The following is a 10,073-nucleotide window of genomic DNA, read 5'->3' on the forward strand; positions in this document are numbered from 1 at the left end:
TATAATGAGATCTTGACACTTGCTGGCACCCAGGTGGATCTTATCAAACTGATAATGTGACTTCTACAGGTAATGGGAAGCAACTGATCTAATTTAGGGACTTCGTAGTAAAATGAGCAAATTCGGATGCATGTGCCACTTTTTGTTTTTCTATTTCTGAAAAACAAGTACATCTACAAATTGTGGATCAATTTAAGAATAATGTCCCTTGAAAAATCCATCTTCTTCAGTTAAAAAGTATCTGGAGACATCTCTGTGCACGAGGGGCATGGACGAAAATTGATATTTTGGATGCCACTGATCTTCGGGCCCTCGTGTAGCATTGCAACAACAGATATGGTTCTGACATGGAAATCACTGCATAGTCTCATAACACTTACCGGATAACTATCTGTGAACACAGTTCACCGTTCTACCCACAAATGCAGGTTAAAGCTCTGTTTTGCACAGAAGAAGCCATATGTGAACATGATCTGGAGGCCACCTTTTCATTTAAAATGGACTGAGGCAAAGTTGAAAACTGTACTGTGGTTTTCGCAACATGAATTATCAAGGAGTTTGTGATATAAATAGAACATTGAGAGAAGGATCATTTTTGAAAGGATGACACCAGACACCATAATTTAATGGCAGCGTTTGCCAGGCTCTCAGGCAGCACTGCATTAAAAACAAGCAAGAAATCCTTGTATGTGCTCTGGAACACTTCTGAAATCCATTGTCAGTTAACACAGCTGAGGTATCCACAAATTCCCAACATCATTAAACACAAACTGGAAAACTATCTGTGGTCTAACAGACAAAAAAAAAAGAAACTTATTACAAATAATGGACACAGCACACAGCTTTAACTTCAAAAGGTCAGTTGGAGTATCATCTCCACAGCAGTTTTGTGTTTATGAGCTCTGTTTGTCTTTGTTGGGTCACGTTCAGGCTCAATCTATGAACGGACCCATGTAAAGATTTTCCAGCTGCTTTGTTAAAGTTGCGGTTGAATTTTTTTTTAGAGGAAATATTAGAACATATATTCTTGTTCCCTTAAACTGACAGAAAGACCAAATTAAAGTCTAAATAAAGAACCTGATTGATTAACCGTACTGGTAGTGGTAATAATACTATAATCAAGGCCCAACAAAGTGACTATCACTAAACCAAACGAACATGACAATAAAGTGTCCTTGCGTTGGCATGCCAGTGTATTATGGGGTCTTATGTATTCTGATGTATTGTTCTTTAAGAATACAACTCTCAACCTTTTTGGGGTTACATTTTGTTGGCAGGGTTTCATTCACAATACTAGGGACCTTAAAATAAAGCTTGACAAACATTTTTCTTTGCACCCGTACTTTTCTTACATGGGGGTTGCTTTGAGTTGTCTGTTAGTAATACTTACTTTACAACTGGTCACCCTTTGCTGAATGTGAGTTGGTATTTGGCTGAAAAGGGTAAGGGATTAGTGTGCTACGCCTTCAGAAATTCCTCAGCATTGAATAAAAGGAGAAATAACCCAATCAGCGTCCACCAGTTCATTGTCGCTAGGCTCCCCCTGGTGCCTGTCAGGCTCGCAACGATAATTGTAACAAATAAGATTTGCTCCAGTAAAATGTACATTGTACATCACCTAACCCCTTTCCTCCTGTGTCGCACCAAAAATACCTTCCCTCATCTCTCTGTTTGTCAGTTTGGGGGTTTAAAATGCCCCCTCCTGCTGCCTCATTTACCTACTGTGGTGCCACCAAACTTACACGAGCGTGTTTTTGGATGAGCAAGCCGCTGCAGTTGATCCTACACTGTTGTGTAGTTGTAGCAACACACATTTTAATCTGGGACTGATATGACTGACAGGACAACACACATTTTCCGGCAATTATTTAGCAGCCGTTTAATGACTTGCTACAGAATAAATGAAAATGAAGGGGTGAGTCCCATGTTGTCTGCAGGCGCTTTAGTGGATCTGTGACCAGCATGTGGGGATTTAAAAGCTCGGCCACCTTTTGTGTCTCAGTTGGCAGAAAATGTTTATGTGCTCTGCGAGAGCTAGGAAATTATGGGATAACAAGTTTATAGCCTCTGTGTCATCCATTATATAAATCTTGACTTTCTGATTTGTGTCGAGGAGACAAATGGCATGAAATTTTGGAGTGGGCTGCTTATGTTGATGTTTTCCCCCTATTCTTTTGTGTCTCGACTCGGCAGCTGAACTGAGAGTATGTTGAGACTGAAAAGGGGGACACGTTTTCAAAGTCTCACTTATGTTTGCTTGGAGATTTGTTGTTTGTTAGTTTCTTTTTGAAGCCCTCAGGGCCACAAGAAGTCGGTCGTGGATATGCAACAACTAGGAAAATGCATAACATTACACATTTGTAATGTATTCAGATTAATTAGAATATTGCTGCATTTTAATAGCACAAAAACATGCCTTCATGCCATTTATACCAATTACTCCTTAACCAGCATTTCTTTACAAGTACAAAATTCACCCTAATGGATGTGATGCAGTATTTCAGTCACTGTTCAATTTAAGATGAAGATAATGAGGAAGGTGAGCTGATCAGAAATGAGCAGTGACCCCTCCCAACATAGTGCTCTGTGCGTTCACACGCCTTGCCCCAATCGCTACAATGCCAGCTCTCTGTGAAGCTATTAATATTTTATGTGATCATGGGCCTCCATAAGCAAATTTCGGTCCCTAGCAAGTTGAGCCAAAGCATGATTAATTTAGTATTTTTACCCTGACAACCCTTTAAACAACACATGGCTCCCGGCCACAAAGCAAGGCACAGTTTGAAACAAAACTAGCAGCCCCTAAATCATAATCAGCACATAGTCATTCAGGATTATGTGAGTTTGGGGACACATTTTTTTTTCCTGTACGCCCAGTAGCAGGTGTTGAATTAGTGCATATTTGATGCTGACAACTACAGTTGTTCAGTGCTGCAACTAAAACCTTAGTAATTACTCTGCTGCAAGACAAACACTCCTACTTCTGCTAAACATCCCTGTTCATCATTCTCAGTTTGTCTGGAAATACTGCTGTGTTAGGTAGCCTTCACAAAGCCCTTTAACCTTGCCTGTTGACCACAGATAGCATGAAACCCAATGAACAGGGAAATGCCATCAATAAATCAAGACATGGCAGCCCAGTTATTGCTACAATATCTGTTTACAGTCTAGACCATGGCTGAGTTTAAGTATAAAACAGTAAAAGAAGGTTAAATTTAGGTGAGATATAAACACCTTCACCTATAAGAACTCAGACCCTTTATTCCTCAAAGAAAAATGATAGAGGGATATAAAACAGACCAGATGGACCAAATAGATCACATTTATTTATATTAAAAAATTCAAGTACCACCACCATGTGTACTGTTACACATATTACATTGGTCATTTCTGATCAACACAAACGAAGGGGTACAGACACAATTTCTGGTGGCCTTCACTAACATTTGGCTGCAGAAACGCTGGCAAGAGCTTCTTAATGTTTCTCCAATCCATCAAGAAAGTGCTTTGACATGCTTGCTGGTAGTTTCCACAACTCTCCCAGTGTTGATCATTCAAGCTGTTTAAAGTATTCTTGTGTTTCAAATACATGGGCCAGACGTGGCCATCAAACAGGCCAGGGGGGTCAGGCACCAGGTATTTTCTTGATGTACTTTTACATAAATGTCAGCTCTTTCCAATGGTTTTCAATGTGAATATGTTGTGATGTGTCAATTATTTCCTTTCCAATCCTTCTTCAGTGCTTTCGATGCACGTCCAGCTGAAAAACCCTGAAAAAACCTTCACTGTAAATCTAGCTCTCTTTTTAACACATTTTACTAAAAAATACCTCCGTGATGTCTTATTCTAAAAATTCATTCTGTATATTCAGTACCTTCAGTGCCAGCAGAGCATATCCACAACATGATAGCACCACCGCCATGTTTTGCAGATGCTAAGGTGTTATTTTCCTCATTAGCTAACTTTCATTGCTTCTAAACAATCTGGTGCATTTCCACAAAGAGCGTCTTTGGTTTCCTCTGTCTATAGACCGCTTTCCCAGAAAGACAGTAGCATATTTATAAAGCTTTTGCAAACAGTACTGTATTTTTGTGTCTTTTTTTCTCAACAGTGGTGTCGTCTATGCACTCGTGGTGCAGTTTTGGTGACTAAAAATTAGACCTCCAGATGGCTCAAGGTCAGTCTGGAGGCCAGGCCTCTAAGTCACAATAAAAGAAGCTTCTACATTTATTTGTAGTGTACTGTAAAGTATGAAACTAAGTCTAAAACAGAAGGCATAAATGTACGAGTAAGCATGACTAATTGCTAAGGTGAAAGCCTGTGAATAAACACTGCAAGTGACTCTGATGCTTTATCTGCAGTCTTCCTCTGCCTGTAAGGATACCTGTATATTGCAGCGCATAGGTCAGAATCTAATTAGACCGTACACTAACATGATCACTGCACAGTTCAACCTCATTAAACATAATCTCTTTGCAGACACCAGTGGACACAGTGAACCCCCTGCCTTCTCTACTACCATTGATTTGCACAGTGATTTGCAACATGTAATCCAATGCTCCGTGACAGGTTGTAACTGAAGTTAAAAATGGCAATTTAATTATGTGTCAGAGGTCACATTAAAGGCTGACCCTTGACCCATTGCCACAAGACTTTGCTGATTAGTGATAGCCTTGTGTTATTGTTTAAACTAATTAACATAACAGACGAATACGATCGCAGAATTAAAGGCAACTGATGCAAGATCGTTGGAATTCAGAGGTCTACAGTGAGGAATTAAACATCCTGAGCTGTTGCCACTTGGTCAAAAAGCAGATGAGGCTGTTGGTCTCTTTTAGGTTCTTATAAAAAAGCTTAAACACTAAAAACAAAAACATTTTTGTGTGCTATTGCAGGTATAAAACCTTTATTATAGCTGTTTATTCAACATATTCTCATTCAGCATTAAATACTACTGATTTGTCAGAACCTTTCACACAAAGGTCACCATGTTGTCATTAGTGAAGTTGTACTCCTCTATTTTTCACAGGATTTACAATGAAAGGCTGCTTTTCTCGTTAAGTTATAAACAAACAACAAAAAAGCCCCCATCACTTAAGGAGTGCTAATACTTTAGGGCGTTGAATTGTCTTTTTTAATTTCCTTGCTTCCATTTTGTTTTCACATTGTGTTTACTTTTGGTTTCACTCAGGTTAGGTTTAAGAGAGGATTGTAAATTTAAATTGAACATTTACAGTTTATCTGCCCACTTGGATAATGACAAAGAAATACACCCGTTTAACAAGCAAGGAAACAGTCAGGCAAAATGTCCTGAAAAAGTTATTATGGTCTAATATTTTGTACAGATTAAACAAACAAGATATGATGTGTTGATCAATTGTCTGTTGGGGGGCAGTACAGTGGAATTTGGTTTTCTTTAAACATAAGCTGAGGTATTTCCCCGATTAGCTTTTATGAGAAGCAATTCCTGCATACTCAATAGACAGGAGGCTCATACACAGATTTGCATTTGACTCTGATCTCAGCACGTTGTGAAACAGGTTTAAATGTTTCCTTTAAACTTTCATTTACAGGACATCACAGTTCTGAGCCCATTGCAGGTATGATTGACAGGCTGTCTCTAAAATGTGACAGCTCTTTTATTAAAATGGTGAAATATCCAAGAGCGTGCTCAATCTGATGTTGAATAGAATGAGTGAATGTATGTTGCATTAGAGGTAAGCCAGGAAATCAGATGTGATTGGTAAATTACCAAAAAAAACAACAAAAATAAACTCTTTCACTACATTTGCTTAAACAAATTATTCTGTTAGTGTTTATGGATAAATTGTATGGGACTGACTTGTTTATGATGCTGTGAATGAGTTTAGAGTTGTGTCACAGGGCCTGTGAGAACAAGCACCATCTAACATTTCTATAGTCAGCCACATATGCAAATGATAGGCCAATTGTAGATATACAAATATGTACCCACGGTCCACATGGTCTAATGGCCTCCCTCCCTCTGGCTAGCTCAATGGCTCATTTAGATATTCGCTTGGTTTATTATGTGAATAAGTCACGCCTGGCTTGTTACGACCCTCTAGGTTCCTGTTTCTGCTGTGTAGCTGAGATGTGTGGTGCTCAATTAGGCTAGCTGGCTGGCAGAGTTAACCCTTTGTGCCAATATGCGTCCCCCCTCAGCCAGACAAGGGTGGTACAGTGTGAGTGTGCATGTGTTTGTGTTTGTGTGTGTGTGTGTGGGGGGGGGGTTCCAGGCAGGGATCAAAAGATCAATCCTAATACAGTGCTACCAGGCTGACCTCTCAGATGTAATAAAAGCGCCATCTTTCACCCTTGGGTCCTATTCGGAGCCCCCTACCTCATGAACAAACCTGGTATCTTTAAATTAGCTGCCTTGCTTGCCCCGCAGGTAATTGCATTAGTTTATCAATGTTCAGCACAATTTATTACTCACTCTAGCACCACTAGAATCCTGGTGTTAATGTCCTCTGTGAGGGGACAGGAGAGACTGTATTTGTGTTTGAGAGTGTGTGAGTCCCTTTGCAAATAAAGAAGAGAAAACACAATGACACCAAGAAGTGAATTAACAGTTTTATTGCCACTGGTAGGTTTAATCCATACAGGTATGGACTTACTGTTAGAGAGTGTGATATTCAATCCAAATAAGAACCATACATTTAACTTTACATAGTACACATTCATATGCAATACCCATATTATTTATAAGTGACCTTGCTGTTGCCTTTGAGGCATCAGATAAGCTCTTTTCCACTCTTTTCACAGCCAGTATAGCTCTAGTACTTGTTTTAAAAACTTTATTTGACAGCAGACTTACATCCCTTAATAGGTGCTTAAATCAGATTATCTGTCATTACACTAAAAACAATATTACTGTCAGTACTTTTCAATCGAGTCCTCTGGCCAGAGGCTACTGTGTCCCTCCCTCACATCTGTATGCTTTATGGATCTGTCTGAGGTAATAAACAGACCCTGCTCTTGTTCATGCTCCCTCCTATCATTATTCCTCGCCCATCAGATGGATTATAGCCTACTGCGCAACATGTAGATGAGTGGCGCTCCTCTGATTGCCTTATGGCCATCAGGCTTTGCATATTTACTGCCCATGAATCACTGTGTGCAGAGAGCCCACAGAAACATATTCTGATCCTCCTCCCTCCTCCTCTTCTCACCCTCTCCTCTGTTTAACATTTTCTATCATTCGATCTTTTATTCTCACTTCTTTTTTGCCCGCTGTCTACCCGTCACTGCTTCTCCCACTCTTCTTTCATTGTCTGTCTTTCCTCATGCCTTGATCCTGCTCTGTGCATTCCCAGCTGCTTAATTAAAGCATGCATTATTGATACAGCTATATCTTTGTCCATCTTTCTTCCCTGTTCATATGACTGCTACATTAAGTGTAAATTGTTTCGCTGTAATTCCCTTTTAATGTTCCTGTTATAATCAGTGTTTCTGGTGTACAAAGGCAAGGGGGGACAAAAATATGAGAGGGAATGCAACTGGGATCACATGCTTTTACTGTAGCTTACTGTTTGATGTGTGGCTTGCATACTACTGGCCCTGTAATTAGGTCTGTTTTGCGAACACATGTATATGGCAAAAACATGAGCTTAATAAAATAGAAAATAGTCAGATGTGGTATGGTGTGTTAGTTATGTCTACTGAGCCCAAGGGAAAGCACAGTACACTTCAGTACTTATGGCATTCTTTTCATACAATAGCGAGCCATTTTCTTGTTAAAACTGAACAAAGACCTGTGTGCTTTGGAACAATCTGAGATCCAATTTGACATTTTATAGCTAAGCATTGTTAATATTCCCTTTTGGGTGTGTTGAAGTCCACAGCAGCACAGCTTAAAAAACAACAAACAAAACTTGTTATATATAATGGCATCTGTAGAGGGAATGCACATGATGTCATCCAAAACGTGACTATACTCAGGTTACGCCCACTCTGAGTGGCAAAACATCGAAGCGTTGGGACCGGCTGGAAAACACACACAAAATGACATCTAAAATAGGCATGAGCTTTTGTGCGATCAACTGTACCAAGAGATTCAGCAAGAAAACAGTTATCTTTCTTATAGACTCAAAGTAAAGAGAGCCAAATGGATTTCTGCAATTCAAAGAGACAACTGGAAACAGGCTGGGAAATATGGATTTGCAGTGAACACCTTATGTCTGCTAAAATAGATGTTTGATTATAAATCAGTATTGTACAATATTATGACAAACCTAAATAGGATATTTAGCATTTCCCATTGGTAATCTGTGTACTTCCCTTTGGTCTGCCTTGTGGATGAGAGTTAGATGTTAGGCATAACAACTGTTGAGTAACATTGACGAGTGTGTTCAGAAAATAAAATTTGTACAGAAAGTGAATGAACATTTGAAGTTTGGTCCAATTATGTTCAAATTAAGTTTATTATCCTAACCTGCTTTTGTAATACTAACCCCTTGGTTCACAAGCCAAATGTGTTCCCAATTTGGGGTAACGGGTCCTCAAGGCTCTGGATGTGGTAGGGCTGTCTTGGTTGACACGCCTCTGCAGCATTGCGTGGACATCGGGGGCAGTGCCTCTGGACTGGCAGATTGGGGTGGTGGTCCCCCTCTTTAAAAAGGGGGACCGGAGGGTGTGTTCCAACTATAGGGGGATCACACTCCTCAGCCTCCCTGGTAAGGTCTTTTCGGGGGTACTGGAGAGGAGGATCCGCCGGATAGTCGAATCTCAGATTCAGGAGGTGCAGTGTGGTTTTCGTCCTGGCCGTGGAACAGTGGACCAGCTCTATACCCTCCGCAGGATCCTGGAGGGAGCATGGGAGTTCGCCCAACCGGTCTACATGTGTTTTGTGGACTTGGAGAAGGCGTTCGACCGTGTCCCTCGGGGATTCTTGTGGGGGGTGCTCCGGGAGTATGGAGTGCCGGACTCCTTGATATGGGCTGTTCGGTCTCTGTATGACCGGTGTCAGAGTTTGGTCCGAATTGCCGGCAGTAAGTCGGACATGTTTCCTGTGAGGGTTGGACTCCGTCAGGGCTGCCCTTTGTCACCGATTCTGTTCATAATTTTTATGGAAAGAATTTCTAGGCGCAGCCAGGGCGTTGAGGGGGTCTGGTTTGGCGACCTCAGAATCGGGTCTCTGCTTTTTGCGGACGATGTGGTTCTGTTAGCGTCGTCGGGCCGTGACCTTCAGCTCTCACTGGAGCGGTTCACAGCCGAGTGTGAAGCGGCTGGGATGAGAATCAGCACCTCCAAATCTGAGACCATGGTCTTCGGCCGGAAAAGGGTGGAATGCCCTCTCCGGGTTGAGAATGAGATCCTTCCCCAAGTGGAGGAGTTCAAGTATCTCGGGGTCTTGTTCACGATTGAGGGACGAATGGAGCAGGAGATTGACAGACGGATCGGTGCGGCGTCTGCAGTGATGCGGGCTCTGCACCGGCCCGTCGTGGTGAAGAAGGAGCTGAGCCAGAAGGCGAAGCTCTCGATTTACCGGTCAGTCTATGTTCCTACCCTCACCTATGGTCACGAGCTGTGGGTAGTGACCGAAAGAACGAGATCGCGAATACAAGCGGCCAAAATGAGTTTCCTCCGCAGGGTGTCTGGGCTCTCCCTTAGAGATAGGGTGAGAAGCTCGGTCATCCGGGAGGGGCTCTGAGTAGAACCGCTGCTCCTCCACATCGAGAGGAGCCAGATGAGGTGGCTCGGGCATCTGGTTAGGATGCCTCCTGGACGCCTCCCCGGTGAGGTGTTCCGGGCCCTCCTCCCACTGGGAGGAGGCCCCGGGGAAGACCCAGGACACGTTGGAGAGACTTTGTTTCTTGGCTGGCCTGGGAACGCCTCGGGGTCCCCCCAGATGAGCTGGAGGAAGAGGCCGGGGACAGGGACGTCTGGGTCTCTCTCAAGCTGCTGCCCCCGCGACCCGATCCCCGGACCAGCGGAAGATAATGGATGGATGGATGGATGGATGGATGGGTAACTTAAACATTAATTTAAAAAACTTGTTAAAACGCAGACTGCATTGTTTAACACTGCTAGTATGAACCTGTCCCTGTACA

Source organism: Odontesthes bonariensis, chromosome 1 (genome assembly GCF_027942865.1).
Source record: "Odontesthes bonariensis isolate fOdoBon6 chromosome 1, fOdoBon6.hap1, whole genome shotgun sequence".
NCBI classification, from domain to species: Eukaryota; Metazoa; Chordata; class Actinopteri; order Atheriniformes; family Atherinopsidae; genus Odontesthes; species Odontesthes bonariensis.